Source organism: Apium graveolens, chromosome 8, assembly GCF_009905375.1.
Source record: "Apium graveolens cultivar Ventura chromosome 8, ASM990537v1, whole genome shotgun sequence".
Taxonomy (NCBI): domain Eukaryota; kingdom Viridiplantae; phylum Streptophyta; class Magnoliopsida; order Apiales; family Apiaceae; genus Apium; species Apium graveolens.
The window spans coordinates 227,034,926-227,055,215 of record NC_133654.1 but is presented as its reverse complement, the minus strand read 5'-3'; the positions used below and the strand labels follow the sequence as shown (position 1 = coordinate 227,055,215).

General features: G+C 40.7%; 1 non-coding gene across 1 annotated transcript; it reads right to left on the bottom strand.

The window, feature by feature from the left end:
* Nucleotides 1-6,523: 6,523 nt before the first annotated feature.
* LOC141682327 (small nucleolar RNA R71) lies at nt 6,524-6,630 on the bottom strand. The gene has a single exon (XR_012559728.1). It is a non-coding gene; the product is annotated as a small nucleolar RNA R71 (small nucleolar RNA).
* Nucleotides 6,631-20,290: the final 13,660 nt, after the last annotated feature.

Genomic DNA, 20,290 nt, shown 5'->3' with positions numbered 1-20,290 from the left:
CTAAGCCTGATGAGAAGAAACTGTTGTCAAGATCCATTGCCTTCTACAAGGATCCAGCTGATTTAGCTTTAAAAAGGAGAATTGCTAAAGTTTTCAGGAATGGTAAAGAAATTTGTGTGGTGGCGGGACATCCTCAATTTGCTGAAGCAAAGAGAGAAGAAAAGGCAAGATTGAAGCAAGAAAAGAAGCAAGATGCTATAGATGCTAAAAAGGCTAAACAAAAGAAAGAGCAAGCTGCTATCTTGGCCAAGCTATAAACTGTGAAACCAACACAACAAATTCCTACTCAACCATCTGAAATCATTGAATCTCAAGATCCAAAGAAGCAAGTTGAACCACAACAGAAGAAATTTCTGAGATACAAAGAATTGGCCAAAAGAACCAAAAGGAAATTGAACTTTGCTGGTAAGGAATTGGAGGATCAGTTTTCCAAAGAATCCACTCCAACTACAACTCAAGCATCAAAACCCTCTGTGGTATTTGAAGACATTAAGGTGGTGGATCCTTACAGGAACATTCATGATGAACCTATTGTGCCTAAGGATGAACCAATAGACTGAGAAAGTCTACCAATTCTTGACTTCAATTTTCCAATCCTTAACAAGCCAAAAAGAACAAAGTCAAGAGCAGTCAAGAAAGTGAAGTTGTCACCTCTCAAATCCAAATCTCTAATCAAAGCTCAATCCAAAGTCAGCAAGGGAGATTACATGTACTTATGTGACATCAAAGAATTCTCTGATCTAAACCTATATCTTGATGAACTAGAAGAAGTTAGAGGGATTGATGCCTACAGGAATCTACCTGAAAGGTTAGTCTTCAAGTACAAGGGAGGAAAGGAGATTCAATGGCCACTTCACAGGATCCTTCAAGAAAGCCAATCTGTGATGATAAAGGTTTATTCATCATTCAAGAAGAACTTTGGATTCAATGTAACTGCAAGAAGACTGGTTCTAAAGAAGATTGAAGAACTGAGGAGTATTAGAGCTAAAGATGCACTCCCAAAGACTCTAATTATTCCTTACACAGGGAGAAGAGTGCATCTAAGGCCCTACTGGCTGATGGAGTTCATGGATGACAAAGGGGTTAGAGAATTTTTCGGATAAGAAGACCAATTGAGCATCTCTGGCAATGAGACTCTTTTGGAGATGCAAGAAAAGCTAAATCTCTCAGAATCTGATGAACTGGAATTCCACAAACAACTCCAAAATCAGATAGAAGAAAATAACCAGAAAGCTTGGAAAGAGATCCAGACCTTCAAGGAACTAGATAAATCAGCTCAGGCTAGAGGAGCATCTTGAAAATGACTATGAGCTAATCTTTGTGCATTTTGTTAATTGAAACACTTTACAGTTTTATCTACTTACTTTTAAAGTTGTATTTTTTTTGGGCATTTTGTTATCATCAAGTTTCTCTTAATTTATGGCTACAATTCCAGTAGACATAAATTGGGGGAGATTGTTGTGGATATGTTATGAACTTGATGATTTCATTAACAAAACACCTTGGTAGATTTTACTTGGTGAAAAATGTAGCACTCAACGGATAAGGAATAAAGTCCCGATGGATGACTCAATATAGTCCCGACGGATGATGATCAATTATCCATCGAGTGAGTAGCTTATGTAATAATGAGTCTGTAGCACATTTCTGCATACACCTTGTTTAGATTCTGTAGTAGCACTCAAGTCATGATTGACTTTAATTAAATATGCAGAATATGTTGATTAATTGTACATAGATGATGTCTTTTAATTCTGTATAAATGAAATGAAGTCAAGGGCCAGATTGCTACCCGACGGATAAACAATAATGCCACTCGACGGATGATCAACTAGGCAACCCGACGGATGATCATGTACCCGATGGATAATCAATTAAAACATCAGTTGACAGTGACAACACAGTCACATGCGTCAAGTGTATGCAAAAGGAATGTGGAAGCCTATTCAACTGGGTTTTAGAGAACAAAGAAGCACTGCCATTTCCATGCTATTATGAAGATATTCAAAGATGCTGGAATAGAGTAATGAGGCAGCATAGTATTAGACTTGATAGGTTTTCTTTTATTATCTTGTCTTATTACTTTGTAATCTTGGTGATACATAAACCAAGAAGTAGCAAATAGAACAACAAGAACACTAAGCAAGAACATTCAAAGAGAAATATTTGTAAGCTGTATTCTTAGCATTTCTCAGTAAATTTAGTTGTTCATATTTGTAAGAAGCTGTGAGCAAATCTTGCTACACAGAGTTCTCTTGATATAATAAATATCTCTGGTGGATACATCCAAATCCACCAGAAAGTTTTTAAAGACTTGTGTTTTTAATTACTTGTGTTTTGATTTCACTAACTTCTTATTCCGCACTTTGCAAATCAAACACTTATATATTATTAAGATAGAACATTTTATTATTTAAGAAAAAGGATCAAGAATTCCATTCAACCCCCCTTTTGTAATTCTTGTTGCATTGTTAGGGACTAACACTAACATCACGCCATCTTCTCACGTGCATGATGTTACTGTGGAGCGTGCACATCTGTTGTGGGGGATTCTTCAGGGAGACTATGTGGATCCTGGGATGGTTATTCATCAGGGTATTCTGAGGTTCTTGCGAGGGAGTACTATGGCTTCTATACCATATGCGTCCATTGTGATGAAGTTGTGTGTGGCGGTTGGAATTCATTTGCCCGCACATGAGCAGCTGCAGTTCCCGAGTGCCCCAATTGATAGTTTGACGTTGTTGAATATGCAGGAGTGGTATAGTGGGAAGCTCGATCTAAAGGGGCTTGGATATTCTTATGACCATCTGCCAGGTGGAAGGCCAGCTCCTCAGGCATATGTTAGTGGCATGACGCAGGCGAGCAGAGCAGCTTGGAGAGTAGATTTGGGAGAGGCCGGTCATTCGGGATCGCAGCAGCAGCAGGAGGAAGCACAGGGCAGTGCTGGGATGAGTTCAGCGTAGTATATGTGCTTGTTGAGGAGGATGGATGTGATGCATGACATCCATAGTCGCTTTGCACAGGTGCTTACCCAGGCGTTGGGGACTACATTCAGAGCCACATGAGTTGACATCCAGTGGCTAGTATTCGGTGAGGACTCTGTGTATAAGCTTCCAGACACTCCACCCCTTGAGGGCGATGACCCTGATTCTGAGTAGGTATGCTTGAATCCTTGCTATTACCTCCACTGAGGACAGTGAATATTTTAAGTTTGGGGTAGTAGTTCATGATTATGTGTTTTATATGAGTCGCATATAGTTTGCATATTCATGTTAGTTTAGTTCATACAGTTGTATATTTACCATGTAGTAGTTTTTTTAATTATTTTATTTATGTTTCCATTATTTTGTATGATAGTTTGTTCATATAGTTTCATGTATTTGCATTATAACATGATACCTTCGATGATTTTTCCGATTGATTTGTGATATTGATGCTAGTATAGTGATGTCGTGCTTAGTGATGTTAAGTCTTATCAAGTTGATTTGTATGCTAGAGACAATTTTTTTTCACTGAGTCTTATAGGTTGCTTGAGGGCTAGATCATGGTCATGGTTTGTTGGTTTGTCAAGGTTTAATCGCTTGTTTATATTTAGAATTTAAGATATTCTCTTAATGATAAAATAACATGGATATTTAAAAAATGGAGAAAATTGGATTTCATTGCTAGTTGTTGTGGCTAGATGTCAAATTGCTAGTAGCCAGCTCATTTTATATGAGTAGTTTAGGGTTGAACGAGATGTAGTGAAACACACTTGTTCAGAAATTATGTGAAAAGAAAACAAGAAAAAAAAGAAAGAAAAAAAATATGTGATATGCATAATTGATCACGAGTGGGCTCTTTAATATTCGAGTTATTAAATTCTTAAGGGACTTTGTGTCTAGTGACCTAAGGCTTTTTATAGTGTGGGATCCACTAACCTAACGCTCGCTACATGGGTATTATTGTATAAGTCTTTTGTGGACCTCACTCATTGCACAGTTAAATAAGCATATTTTTGTTGTTTATGTGTTGTGAATAAAAGCATGAATCCATGTAAAACTCCAATATAAGAATTGAAGTATTATCAGTTATTTTGAGTTTAGCTTTAATTCTATTTATAACCTTGTGATTGACTTGATGAGAAGTGAGTCATGATTATTTATCTAGTTGTCATAGTATATATGTAAGCATTTGCACGCACGCACGTTTCTTTCTTGAAAGTTGATTAGTGGGGTTTGATTAATCTTTGTGCAAATAAATGCATTTGTTGAGATTTTGCTTGTTGATTGGTTTAGTTATTCTATGGGGATCATTGCATTCATATAGTTTGCATTCATGCATTTTTATTTCTTGTTCTTTGAGTCTGTTTATGCTTGAGGACAAGCATCGGTTCAAGTTTGGGGGTGTGTTAAGTGGCATTTATGTCCACTTAGAATGCTCTATAAAGGCTTGAATTGGCGTTTTGTACTCAAGTTATTTATGTTTTTGATGTGTAGTGTAGTGTTTTTTGCATTTCAGGCTTATATCAGGAACTCAGGTGAATTGGCATTGTTTTGATGCTAATATGGTGTTAGGATGGTGTCAAGAAGATTGCTCATGAAAAGACCAACTTAAACCAGCAAGAAAAGCAGAAGTTAGGATTTTCTCCAGAGAGTTAGCGCACTCGTGCTGTAGTAGCGCGCGGCCGCGCCAGGATTACAGAAGTGCAGCGCGCCCGCACTGGTGAAGCGCGCCCGCGCTGGTGAAGCGCGCGACCGCGACGGGTCGAATTCCAGGAATCCTGTTTCTACTCTGATTTTGATCCGAACGACTTCTAATCTGCATGGGCTGCAATATAAACATAACTTATGATCGCTTTTTATAAAAATACTAACCAGAGCTTAAGGAGAAGGCGTAAGATGACCGTAGAGCACAATTCAACCAAGGCGAAGAGGATCTAGTTTATTCTTGTGATTCTTTGTTTTAAGTTATAAATTTGGATGCTAGTTTTCTTACTTGTGAACCTATACTCTTATTTCGTACTTGGTTTATTATTTATTCAGTATAAAGACAACATTTATTATACCATGCTTTCATCGGAACCCACGTTGATGATGAGTCCGATTATGGGCTAATCGTTATCGTGGGGTTCTAACGGATTTATTTATGGATTTCTTTAGTTAATTTGTTTCGATGCCTTAGTGTGGGGTGATTATATGATATCCTAGTATTGGTTGTTCTTATTCATCTTATGAGCGTCATGAACTTATAAGATAGCGTGTTAATTTTTAATGAAGCGAAAGTGAATTTAGGGGTTTAGAACTTGCCATGCTAGCATAGGTTCATGTATTTGTTATGCATGATTCGTAGGTAATTTTAATCATCTTACTTGCCCTATGTAATCACGATAGATTACTTGTTCATAAACTGTTATGTTGTCAAATTCTATAGACATATAAGGTCTCAATATAATTGCTATCTATTCATCTTCTATCTCTTTTATGGATGTCTGGTAGTATGGTATTCGTACAACGAAAGTTGGCGTTTATTAGTTTAGTGTTATCTGATTAGTGTCATCACCATTACATGCTAAGGTTAAGAATGAAAAGGCTATTGAATGAAGCATTTAATGAAGTTAGAATCCCATATTTGTGTCATATAGTATTCAACTCTTTTAATTCTCTTAGTTAAATGTTCTTTAGTATAATCTCTTAGTCAAGCGTAGTTAAAACAACCTCAATTTGTTATTCGTCTTAGCATTGGATAATAACCATACCATTTTTGTATAAGTAGATTGATTAAAATTAACTTAAACCAGTCCCTGTGGGAAGGAACTAGAATTAATTCTATATTACTTGCGATCACGTATACTTGTGTGAATATTAGCGCGTGTTCTAGCCCTAACAGTTTTTTGGCGTCGCTGCCGGGGACTTGCGGTTTATTTTTAGTTTATGTGTTTGTCATCAGTGGTCGTTAAAGTTCATTGACTCGGACATTGTTACTTACTTATTTCCTTGTCGTGTTTCAGGTGCTCTAGCCAGCGTGTATGCATACACGTTCTCGGTTTCATAAGAGAACACTGGATCAAGCTGAGGAAGAAGTTTTAGTAGCTAAGGAAGTTTTCGAGGAAGTTCTTGTCGAGGAGAAAGTTGAAGAAGAAGCACTTATTTTAATGGGAGAACCAGAAGTGAATCCGAAGGCTTTGATGGATTACTCTCAACCGAAGATTAATGATATTCAGTCTAGCATTGTTTGATCATCCATCTCGGCTAATACCTTTGATATCAAGTCGAGCACGATTCAGATGATACAGAATTCAGTTCAGTTTGGGGGTTATCCGACAGAAGACCTCAACATGCACATCAGAGATTTCATCGAGATCTATGACACTTTCAAGTTTAATGGAGTTTCTGGAGATGCTATTAAGTTGAGGCTTTTCCCATTCTCTCTGCGGGATAAAGCTAAGTGCTGGTTACATTCTCTATCACCGGGGTCTATCACCAAATGGGAGCATCTTGTGCAAAAGTTTTTAACGAAATTCTTTCCTATAGAGAAGACTGCGGCAATCAGAAACGCACTTACTCAATTTGCACAACAATATGGAGAATCTTTATGTGAGGCTTGGGATCGCTATAAGGAGATGCTTAGGAAATGCCCTAATCATGGGATGTCTGAATGGATGATCATTAACTGCTTTTATAATGGCTTGGGTGCTACTTCTAGACCCATGCTTGATACAACATCAGGAGGAGCCTTGTTGGCTAAAAGCTACGATGAAGCTTATGAATTGATTAAACTGATGGCTGCGAATGAATACCAGAATCCTACTCAGAGACTATCTCAGGGCAAGGTAGCAGGAATTCTGGAATTAGATACAACTACTGTTATAGATGCTCAGCTTAAGGCTTTGACAATGAAGGTTGATTCTTTAGCTAATTATGGACTTAATCAGATCACTAGTGTCTGTGAGCTTTGTGCTGGTGCCCATGAGACGGAGTAGTGCGCTATTTCTAGTGAATCAGCTCAGTTTGTGAGTAACTTTCAAAGGTCGCAGCAGCCTGTGCCAGCCACTTACCATCCCAACAACCACAATCTATCCTAACTTCAGTTGGAGCAATTCTCAAAATGCGGTTCAACGGCCTTATCAACAGTATCCAGCAAAGCAATACAACCCTCCTGGTAATATGCACCAAGGCAACAACTCCAGCTACAACAGTCTAATAAAAAATCTGAATTGGAGAAGTTGAGGCTCATGTGCAAGATCCAAGCAATTTTTATCAAGACCTTGGAAAATCAAATTGGACAAATTGCCAATGACTTGCTAAATCGTCAACCTGGTACACTCCCTAGTGACACTGAAGTATCGAGAAAGAGGGAAGCTAATGAGCAGGTAAAGGCAATTACATTAAGGTTGGGGAAGGTTGTAAATTCCGAAAACTCTCAAGTTTCAGATGAAGAAGCTATGGGTGAAAAAGAAGTGCAGAAGGAAGCAAAAGTGGAACTAAGGAAGACTACTGTTGAACACACTCCTCCTGAGGTTAATACAGGGGAGAAGCAGATCTATCCTCCACCTCCTTTTCCTAAGAGGATGCAGAAGAAAAAGCTGGATAAGCAGTTTGAGAAGTTTCTGGAGGTGTTCAAGAAACTTCATATCAACATACCTTTCGCTGAAGCTCTTGAACAGATGCCTAGTGATGCGAAGTTTATGAAAGGTATTCTTTCTCGGAAAGTAAAGCTTGATGACTTAGAGATCGTTGCTCTCACGGAGGAATGCAGTGCTGTGCTGCAACACAAGTTGCCTCCGAAGCTTAAAGATCCTGGAAGCTTCACTATTCCTTGCACCATTGGAAAAGTGCCTTTTGACAAATGCTTATGTGACTTGGGAGCTAGCATCAATCTGATGCCTTTGTCAATCTTCAAGAAGTTGGACTTACCTGATCCAAAGCCGACTTATATGACCTTGCAGTTGGCCGATCGTTATATTACGTATCCACGATGCATTGTGGAGGATGTCTTGGTCAAGGTTGATAAACTCATCTTTCCTACTGATTTTGTAATTTTTGATTTCGAGGAGGATAAGAAGATTCCCATAATCTTTGGAAGACCATTCTTGGCTCGGGCCGAACCTTGATCAATATGCAGAAGGGTGAGCTTACCATGCAAATGCTGGATCAGGATCTTTCAATATGTTCAATGCCATGAAATTCCTTACATAAATGAGGAGTGCTTAAAAGTGGAGTTGGTCGAATCTGTGGTTGCTGCAAAACTTGATCAATTGCTAAGGTATGATGCCTTAGAGAAGGCCTTGTTAGGGAATTCAGGTAGTGAAGACGATGAAGGTGATGAGCAGTTGCAATATCTGAATGCTTCTCCCTGGAAGCGGAAGATGGATATGCCTTTTGAATCTCTTAGAATGGAGGATCTGAACAAATCTCCAAAGCGCCTCAAGCCATCTATTGAGGAAGATTCTACACTTAAGCTTAAACCATTACCTGAACACTTAAGGTATGCTTTTTTAGGTGATGCATCTACTTTGCCTCTGATTATTGCATCTGACCTTTCAGGCAGTGATGAGGAAAAACTCTTAAGAATTCTGAGAGAGTTCAAATCGGCAATTGGATGGATTATATCAGATATTAAGGGAATCATCCCTTCTTATTACATGCATAAAATTTTGCTAAAGGAAGGTAGCAAGCCTACCGTTGAGCAATAGAGAAAGCTTAATTCAATCATGAAAGAAGTTATGAAGAAGGAAATCTCAAATGGCTGGATGCAGGGATCATCTATCCTATTTCTGACAGTTCTTAGGTGAGTCCAGTTTAGTGTGTTTCGAAGAAAGGAGGTATCACGGTTGTAGCTAATGAGAAGAATGAGCTCATTTCTATTCGAACAGTCATGGGGTGGAGAGTTTGCATGGACTACAGGAAGTTGAACAAGGCCACAAGGAAGGACCACTTCCCTCTTCCGTTTACTGATCAGATGCTTGACAGATTGGCTGGGCATGAGTACTACTGTCTTCTGGATGGCTATTCAGGATATAATCAGATTTGTATTGCTCCAGAGGATCAGGAAAAGACTACCTTCACTTGTCCATTTGGTACTTTTTCCTTCAGAAGGGTTTCTTTTGGTTTGTGTGCAGCACCTGCCACATCTCAGAGATGCATGATGGCTATCTTCTCTGACATGATTGGCCAGAATGTGGAGATGTTTATGGATGATTTCTCTGTGTTTGGTGATTCTTTTGATGAGTGCTTACAGAATCTTGGCGTAGTTCTTAAAAGGTGTGTTGAGACCAATCTGGTTCTCAACTGGGAGAAATGTCACTCTATGGTGCAACAGGGCATTATTCTTGGGCACAAGGTCTCTAGTAAGGGTCTTGAGGTGGACAAAGCCAAGGTGAGGGTCCTTGAAAATCTTCCCCCACCAATTTCTGTTAAGGGAGTTGGCAGCTTTCTAGGTCATGCGGATTTCTATAGGCGGTTCATCAAGGACTTCTCAAAAATATCTAAACCCTTGTGCAATCTTCTAGAGAAGAATGTCCCATTCAAGTTTGATGATGAGTGCCTAGCTGCTTTTGAGTTCTTGAAGAATAGTTTGATCACAGCACCAATCATAACTAAACCTGATTGGAATGAACCATTTGAGATGATATGCGATGCAAGTGACTATGCAGTTGGAGCAGTTCTTGGGCATAGAAAGAACAATATATTTCATGTGGTCTACTATGCGAGTAAGACCCTTAACGGTGCTCAACTGAATTATACTACTAATGAGAAAGAACTTTTGGCCATTGTCTACGGTTTTGAGAAGTTTCGATCTTATTTGCTAGGAACGAAGGTGAAAGTATTCACTGATCACGCTACCATTCGATATCTCGTCTCAAAGAAGGACTCGAAGCCTAGATTGATTAGATGGGTTCTTTTGCTTCAGGAATTTGAATTAGAGATCAAGGATAGAAAATGTAATGAGAATCAAGTCGCTGATCATCTCTCGCGTTTGGAAGACCCAAGTGCTACTTCACAGGATAAAACATTGATAAATGAGTCTTTTCCCGATGAGCAGCTGTTTGGGGTACAAAAAGAAGAACCATGGTTTGCAGACATTGTGAACTACCTTGTGAGTAATATTATGCCTACAGATTTATCTTATGCTCAAAGGAAGAAGTTTCTTCATGAGGTGATGTGGTGCATGTGGGATGAACCATATCTGTTTAGGCAAGGAGCTGACCGAATCATCTGGAGATGTATTCCGTACAGTAAAACGGGGGGGATCTTGCGAGACTGTCATTCGACTATTTATGGAGGCCACTATGGCGGAGAGAAGACAACAACTCGTGTGCTTCAAGCAGGATTCTTGTGGCCTACATTATTTAAGAATGCGCATCACTTTGTTTTGAAGTATGATCGATGCCAGCGTATGGGTAATATGTCCAAGAGGGATGAGATGCCTCTTAATGTGCTTCTCGAGGTTGAAGTCTTTGATGTTTGGGGAATCGACTTCATGGGGTCGTTTGACTCATCTTGCAATAATCAGTATATCTCGTTGGCAGTTGATTATGTCTCGAAATGGGTTGAAGTCAATGCTTTGCCGACAAATGATACGAAGGTAGTGCTTAATTTTCTTCATAAGCAGATATTCACACGATTTGGGTCTTCAAGAGTCATAATCAGTGATGAGAAATTGCATTTCTACAATCGCAAGTTCACTGCTATGATGCAAAGGTATAATGTGAATCATCGTATTGCTACAGCCTACCATCCTCAGACTAATGGCAAGCCGAGGTGTCTAACATAGAGATTAAATGTATTCTAGAGAAAGTGGTGAGTCCATCAAGGAAGGATTGGTCGTTGAAGCTTGATGAAGCTGTTTGGGCATATAGACCAATATACAAGACTCTGTTAGGTATGTCGCCATTTCAGCTGGTTTATGGTAAGGGGTGTTATTTGCATGTGGAGCTTGAGCATAAAGCGTATTGGGCTCTGAAGAAGTTGAACCTTGATTTGGATGCAGCTGATAAGAAAAGAATGCTTCAATTGAATGAACTCGACGAATTTTGACTTCAAGCGTATGAAAACAACAAAATGTATAAGGAGAAAGTCAATAGGTGGCACGATAAGGGTCTGGTGCTCAAATCATTTGTGTCGGGGCAGCAAGTTCTTTTGTTCAACTCCCGTCTCCTTATTTTTCCTGTAAAATTGAAGTTAAGGTGGTCCGGGCCTTTCATAATCAAAACTGTGTTTCCGCATGGAGCTGTGGAGATTTTTGAGAATGATCTAGGCCAAGCATTCAAAGTGAATGGACAGAGGTTGAAGCACTACTATAGGGATATGGAAAACCGTGAGGTGGTTAGTGCCATTCTATTGACTACTTGATCTCGAGATTCTACGTCAAGCTAACGACATAAACCAAGTGATTCTTGGGAGGCAACCCAAGTTTGTTGTACATTAGTAGATAGAGGAAGAAGAAAAAAAGGAGAAAACACAAAAAAATTAGAAAAACAGAAAAATTCAGTAACAACTACAGTAGCACGGCGCGCCCACTTTGTGAAGCAGGGCGGCCGCGCTGATTTGACAGAAACTGCACGCGTCTGCGCTACCTGGCGAGGCGGCCGCGCTGGATTGGCAGGAGCACGGCACGCCGGCGCTGAGGTAGCGTGCGGCCGCGCTGGGTCCCTGATCTGAAAATAATAATAATATATATATAAATAGAAATTCGGGAATTTGAAGGCAAAATCAATTCCTACCCAAATTTTACTCTCCCACATCCCATATTTCCCTCTCCAAATCAAACCCATTATACCCATTATTCCCATAATCAATTCCCACTCCTTTTCCATAACTAATTCTCTCCCAATCTCCTATATATACATACACTTATACACAACTCCTCCGTTACTTCTCAAACACTCAAACACACAAATCTCTCTTAGAAACTTCGATTCTCTCAAGCTTATTCAATCTCAATGGCACCAAAAAGATAACCAACCCAAGTTAGCAGCAACACCACTGATTCTTCGAGTGTGGGTGGTGTAAGTCCTAGGCTTTCAACTCCCAAGGCTGCGGCGGAGTATGTGAAGTTGCTTTCGAAGCCTATAGCCAAGGAGCGTGGTTTTCTGTCATCAGGGAAAGATGGTAAGTTGTTGGAGATGATCTTGGAGATGGGATGGGTTACTTTTTGCGAGACACCCGCTGTTGTGCCCATGAGTGTGGTGCATGAGTTCTACATGAATACTAAGGCGGAGAAGAACGGTTGCACGGTTGTTAGGGGGATGGCGGTGGAGTATAGTGCTGAGGCTATTCGTAGGACGATTGAGCAGTCCGATAGGAAGCCAGAACATGAGAATCGGAATGAGAAGATGCCGGAGGAGTTTAACTTGTATTTGATTGTTGCTACCCTGTGTGTGCCTGAGACTCATTGAAAGTTTAAGAAGGGCACGAACGAGTATGCCACGTTCCCTGCCTCATATATAAATAGGTGTGCACGTATATGGAATTCCTTTATTTGTGCTAACATCATGCCATCTTCTGACGTGCATGATGTTACTATTGAGCATGCACGTCTGTTGTGAGGGATTCTTCAGAGAGACTATGTGGATCTTGGGATGGTTATTCATCAGGGTATTATGAGGTTCTTGCGAGGGAATACTACGGGTTCTATACCCTATGCGTCCATTATGACGAAGTTATGTGTGGTGGTTGGCATTCATTGGCCCGCACATGAGCAGTTGTAGCTCTCGAGTAGCTGTTGGATATTCTTATGACCATCTGCCAGGTGGAAGGCCAACTCCTCAGGCATATGCTGGTGGCACGACGCATGCGAGCAGAGTAGCTTGGGGAACTGAGTTGGGAGAGGCCGGTCCTTTGAGATCGCAGCAGCAGCAGCAAGAGGAGGAAGCTCAGGGCAGTGTTGGGATGAGTTCAGCGCAATAAAAGCGCTTGTTAAGGAGGATGGATGCGATGCATGACATCCATAGTTATTTTGCATAGGACATTACCCAGGCATTGGGGACTGCATTCAGAGCCACATGAGTTGATATCCAGTGGCCATTATTCAGTGAGGACTCCGTGTATCCGCCTCCAGACACTCCTGACACTCCACCCCTTGAGGGTGATGACCCTGATTCTAACTAGGTATTCCTGAATCCTTGCTATTACCTTCACTGATGACAGTGAATATTTTAAGTTTGGTGGTAGTAGTTAAGAATTATTTGTTTTGTGTGAGTCACATATAGTTTGCATAATCAAGCTAGATTAGTTCATATAGTTGCATATTTACCATGTAGTAGTTTTTTTTAATTATTTTATTTATGTTTCCATTATTTTGTATGATAGTTTGTTCATATAGTTTCATGCATTTGCATTATAACGTGATCCCTTAGATGATTTTTCTGATTAATTTGTGATATTGATGCTAATGTAGTGATGTCGTGCTTAGTGATGTTAAGTCTTATCGAGTTGATTTGTATGCTAGAGGCAATTGTATTTCACTAAGTCTTATAGGTTGCTTGAGGGCTAGATCATGGTCATGGTTTGTTTGTTTGTCAAGGTTTAATCGCTTGTTTATATTTAGAATTTAGTATATTCTCTTAATGATAAAATAACATGGATATTTAAATATTGGAGAAAATTGGATTTCATTGCTAGTTGTTGTGGCTAGGTGTCAAATGGCTAGTAGCCGGCTCATTTTATATGAGTAGTCTAGGGTTGAATGAGATGGAGCGAAACAACTCGTTCAGAAATGATGTGAAAAGAAAAAAAAAGAAAAAATATATATGTTATGCATAATTGATCACGAGTGGGCTCTTTAATAATCGAGTTATTAAGTTCTTAGGGGACTTTGTGCCTAGTGACCTAAGGCTTTTATAGTCTGGGATCCACTAACCTAACGCTCGCTACATGGGTATTATTGTATATGTCTTTTGTGGACCTCACTCATTGCACGGTCAAATAAGCATATTTGTGTTGTTTGTGTGTTGTGAATAAAAACATGAATCCATGTAAAACTCCGATATAAGAATTGAAGTGTTATAAGTTATTTTGAGTTTAGCTTTTATTCTATTTATAACCTTGTGATTGCCTTGATGAGTAGTGAGTCTTGATTATTTATCTATTTACAATAATATATCCGTAAGCATTTACACACACGCACATTTCTTGTTTGAAAGTTGATTAGTGGGACTTGATTAATCTTTGTGCGAATAACTGCATTTGTTGAGATGTTTTTAGTTGATTGGTTTAGTTATTCTACGGGGATCGTTGCATTCATATAGTTTGCATTCATGCATTTTTATTTCTTGTTTTTTGAATCTGTTTATGCTTGAGGACAAGCATCAGTTCAAGTTTGGGTGGCATTTATGGCCACTTAGAATCCTCTATAAATGCTTGAATTGGAGTTTTGTACTCAAGTTATTTGTGTTTTTGATACTTTACATGACAGTGGTTTTCAGGAACTGTATAAAGAAGGTATATATGTGGATATATATCGGAACTTAATGAAGTATATCATAACTTCATTTCCTTCAATAATACTTCAAAGATTTAATCTATTCAAATCTTGTCTTGTAGTCTCATCTATGTGATGAACTGTTGAAAGCTCCTTATACCTTGAACAGTGGTAGTTCAAGTAGCTTTATAAATGATATAAGTATAGTGAAGTATTTGGTAACTTCATCCCTTGTTTTTGCTTATATCCAGTAAGTAATTATCTTGCACTTGATAAAGGATTCTAGTAAGTCATCCATTTAGATACGTGCATTATTGTTTACACTATATATTATCTTGCGAGCTGTAATGCTCACCCTTGTTTTCTTCTTCATCACACAACAACAGTTAGGAAAGATGGTCAGACTCAAGCAGACCCAGCGCAAGAGCGTGGGAAGCGCCCCGCGCCTTCCCGTTGAGATCATAGCTGCTATAGCTGCAGAGGTAGATCTATCTGTAGATCAGACCTTCTACTTTTGGGAATCAATTATGTATAATTATAACTTGTGGCAGATAATGACAATTAATTGTAAACTTATCAAGTAATCATTTTGGGTTGTAATAACTTTTAAATTGTGGATTCAAAGACTTGTACTTATTTCAATTTCATCTCTGAGACTATAACGGGTTGTGGTGTGTGTTAGTGTGGGGTCACATCATAAGGTTAATTATTATTAATTAAGTGAAGTGATATTGTGGAAAGAAAGACCGTGACGACCCGGATCCCTGACCCCGGATCTGGGGGTGTTACAGAAATGGTATCAGAGCTAAGCGTTATAAACCTCAGAGATGATGCGATGATATAATAATAAACTCACAAAGATAATAAGAACTCTTGCCAAGTTCATGGTCGGACTACTTAAAGTAGCGCTGACAGTTAAAACCTTTACGGGAACCCTTATAAGTATCATGATAGTAACTTAGCTCGTTTAATGTGTAGGCACATAAGATAAAGGACCCTGAGATGTTCGAGCGTGAGCATGATGAGGCACTGCTAGATGTCGAGGATCAGGAGGAGCCTGAGATGGAGGAGGATGAGGAGGATGAGGAGGACCCCTCAGAGGAGTCAGAGACAGAGGTCATTACTATTTCAGATGAGGAGGACCCGGATGAGGTCCCAGTAGCTGAGGAGCGTGTCGGAGCTATGGTAGTGTACACTGGTACCCCTTTACCCACAATCCCGGTGGTCAGAGCTCCTACCCCTCCACCACTATCTTGGATCCCCTATGATGACAGCTCAGAGACCCATACTTCCGAGCCTAGGCAGACCGAGGAGGCACCCCTAGCGGCTCCAGATTCACCACCTCTCGACCCTGCCCATAGGCAGTCTTTGTTAGCCCACGGCTATGTTCAGGATGTACTGAGGACCCGAGTGGTTGTTGCTGAGGCCCGGCTGGATGAGGCCAGGAGGGAGTTGGATGCAGAGAGGGTGGGTAGGCGTACCCGAGCTTATGAGACTAGGGCTGCTATACCCCAATCCTTGAGGAGGGAGCTGACGGGGATAGAGCTCACTTCCCGAGCGAGACTCAGATCGCTCCAGGGGGACAGGCATGGTAGGATCTTCAGGCGGCAGGCCGACTATATCTTCCGTCGTGCGATGGAAAGGGTATGGGAGCTGACCCGCTCCGGTGTGTGATTCAGGACTGACGATGGGATAGTCTAGTTGTCTAGTTAGTCGAGGCCTTAGTAAGAGCCAATTTTTCGGGATAGTTGACTTGTATATAGCATCCCTTTTTCTGACTAGACAGATAGACTATTGTGTATCACTTTTGGGACAGATGGCTGTAGCACTGTTGTACTTTTGACCAGATCAAACTATGTATTTCTCGCATTATGTATATATTTATTTCCTTTCGGTTCAGTTCTTTAGTGACGAGATCACTGTTTTTATCATTATTATTACTGCACTTCTTATTATAACTGTCATAATATAATAGAATTGCGAGATACATTCTCCCCATTATAGAACTGTGCAAGGCACAATGTTGTGTATGATTGTGACCTAACGTTGAATTTCCCCAAATAATTATCAGTATCATGCCGCCAAGAAAGATTGGAACTAGGGCGAACCCTGGATCTGAGGACCAGGGAAGCCATAACCAGGACGGTAGGAACCAGGAACACAGTGAAGAGGAAGATGAGGATTATGTGGAACAGGATGACTCCCTGTATGAAGAGGAAGAGGAAACATATGATGTTGAGGGATTTGAGATAGAGGCTGAAGAAGGAGAAACTGAGGTTGAGCAACCAATGCCAGACTCAGGTATGGATCCCATGGGCCAGTTCATGCAACTACTAAGGCAGAACTTGGAACGTCAACCCAACCTACCCCCTCAAGGAAATAACAATGCTGTGGCAAACTCTTTCAGGGCTTTTAAGTCCCTTAAGCCACCTGAGTTCCACGGATCAGCCGACTCGGTTGAGGCAAGGGCATGGTTAAAGGAAATGGAGAAATCCTTTAAGATTCTGAGTACCGATGAGGCACAGAAGACTGTATTTGCTACCTACCTTCTGAAAGGAGAGGCTAACTACTGGTGGGAGGCCAAGAAAAACATGGAGACAGATGCTATTATAACCTGGGAGAGATTCAGTTAGTTGTTTCTGGGAAAGTATTTCCCGAGGTTTATGGAAAACCAGATGGAGCTCAAGTTCTTGGAGTTAAAGCAGGATAATTTATCTGTAGCAGAGTACGAAGCGAAATTTACTGAGTTATCAAGGTTTGTGCCGGAATTTGTGAGCACCGATGAAAAGAAAGCTAGGAGGTTTCAGCAGGGACTATAACCGTGGATTCAGAATAGGGTGGCAATCCTTGAGCTTACTAATTATGCCACTTTGGTGCAAAAGCAACAATTGTAGAAGCTGGAAGTGAACAGATGCAGAGGGAAAGAGAGAAGGGAATAAAGAGGAAAAGCATGAGCATGGGTGGAGGTTCCGCAGGAAGGAGCTTCCCAACTAGATTTAATCGAGGAGCAGTGTCCCTACCGGGAAAGAACACTGGGTTTAAGCGGCCAATGAGCGTGAATGTGAGCCAGAGCGGCCAGAAGTCAAGAATGTCCTATTCCAACCAGTCTCGACCCCCATTGCCAGCCTGTAACACTTGTGGAAGGATGCACACTGGGGAGTGTAAAGGAAAGCCAGTAACATGCTTTAAGTGCGGTCGAGAAGGTCACTATTTAACTAAGTGCCCTTCATCAACCCCTGCCGTCATTCCAACCACCACTTGTCATCAGTGTGGACGCCCGGGTCATTGGAAGAGGGAATGCCCAATGAACAAACCAGCAGCTTCAGGAGCCAGCAGGGCTGCCTCCAATAAGCCACCTACTGCGAGGACTTTCAACATGATAGTCCAGGATGCTATGAAAGACTCAGATGTGATAGCAGGTACCCTTTCTCTAAATTCAGTCAGTACAAACATTTTATTTGATTCGGGAGCAACTAAATCTTTTATATCAAAGGACCTTGCGCGTCAATTAAGACTTAAGGCTGAACCCTTGATAGAACCCTTACAAGTAGAAATAGCCAATCATGAAATTATTCCTGTTAACCAGATTCACCCCGCCTGTGAGTTAGGCATAGGGGAGCAATCTTTTAGTGTTGATCTGATTCCTTTTAAATTAGGGGAGTTTGATGTAATTTTGGGAATGGATTGGCTATCTAGCAATGATGCTCAGATAGACTATAAGGGGAAGAAAGTTAAGTTAAATATCCCAGGAAAGAAAGAAGTTATATTTAGAGGAAAGAGGCAGACGCATAAATTTTTGACTATGGCCCAGGCCAGAAGGATGCTACGAAACGGAAATGAGGCTTACCTAGCCTATGAGGTGGACACGCAAAAGGAGGTGCCCAACTTACAAGATATTCCGGTAGTCAACGAATTTGAAGACATATTCCCACAAGACCTTCCGGGATTACCACCCGATAGAGTGACTAAATTTTTATTGAGTTGGCCCCAGGGACGGCGCCAATTTCAAAAGCACCTTACCGGTTAGCCCCATTAGAAATAAAGGAATTAGCTACCCAATTGCAGGAACTTTTGGATAAGGGTATGATAAGACCCAGTGTGTCTCCGTGGGGAGCACTAGTGTTATTTATTAAGAAGAAGGATGGGAGCATGAGGCTGTGCATCGACTATCGAGAGTTGAACAAGCTAACCATAAAGAACAGGTACCCGTTACCTAGAATAGACGATCTGTTCGACCAGCTAAAGGATGCTGTTTATTTTTCCAAAATTGACCTGAGAACTGGATATCACCAACTAAAGATTAAACCCGAAGATATTTCCAAGACAGCGTTCCGTACCAGGTATGTGCACTATGAGTTCTTGGTAATGTCCTTTGGATTAACCAACGCCCTAGCCGCTTTCATGGACTTAATGAACAGAGTATTTAAGAAGTACTTGGACAAGTGTGTGATAGTTTTTATCGATGATATTTTAATCTACTCAAGGACTGAGGCAGAACATGCAGAGCATTTGAGGATAGCTCTAGGAATACTCAGAGAGGAGCATTTATATGCCAAATTCTCGAAGTGTAAATTCTGGCGGAATGAAGTACAGTTTTTAGGACATGTGATCAATGAAGAAGGAGTATTGGTCGACCCCTCCAAGATAGAGGCGGTCTCAAATTGGGAAAGGCCAACCACACCCACAGAGGTAAGGAGTTTCATAGGATTGGCCGGCTACTATCGTAGATTTGTACAGGACTTTGCGAAGATCGCAGCCCCTTTGACACGATTTACTCGTAAGACAGAGAAGTTTGAATGGACGGAGAAATGCGAGAACAGTTTTCAGGAATTAAAGAAAAGGTTGGTAACAGCCCCGGTGTTGGCATTGCCAGACGGAAAAGGAGATTTTGTGATATATAGCGACGCGTCGTACAAAGGATTAGGGTGTGTGCTTATGCAGCACTGTAAAGTGATTGCGTATGCGTCGAGATAACTGAAGGAATACGAGATTAGATATCCTACTCATGACCTTGAGCTCGCGGCAATAGTTTTTTCCCTAAAAATTTGGAGGCACTACTTGTATGGAGAGAAGTGCGAGATTTTCACATACCATAAGAGCCTCAAGTACATATTTACGCAGAAAGAGCTCAACATGCACCAGAGGAGATGGTTAGAGCTAATCAAGGACTATGATTGTGAGATTCTCTATCACCCGAGGAAAGCCAATGTGGTGGCTGATGCCCTTAGTAGAAAAGAAAGACTCAGAATGATAACGACTTCGGAAGAATTGATAAAGGATTTTGAGAGAATGGAAATAGAAATAAAGGTAACCGGAACCGGAACTTAAAAGCTTTTTAAGATCTCAATGCAGCCAGAGTTATTGGAAAAGATCAGATTGTGCCAAGAGAAAATAATGAATGAAGGCAGAGAGTCAATGACTGGAGAAGAGATCCATACTGAGAAAGATGATAAAGGGATAATGAGGTACTCCTACCGGATTTGGGTTCCGAACGTTCAAGAGCTTAAAGATGAGATTTTGGATGAAAGTCATAGTTCAAGGTATTCCATTCACCCGGGAAGCACCAAGATGTATAGGGATTTGAAGGAATATTACTGGTGGCCCAACATGAAGAGGAATGTAGCAGAATGGGTAAGCAAATGTTTGACTTGCCAAAGAGTAAAGGCAGAGCACCAGAGACCCAGTGGACTTTTACGACCCCTGGAGATTCCCGAATGGAAATGGGAATAGATAGCCATGGATTTTGTTGTCAGTTTACCAAAGACGAAAGCCAACCATGATGCCATATGGGTGATTATAGACCGACTAACAAAGTCAGCTCATTTCATTCCTATCAATGAGAGATACACAGTTGATAGACTGGTGGACATTTACCTTAAGGAAATAG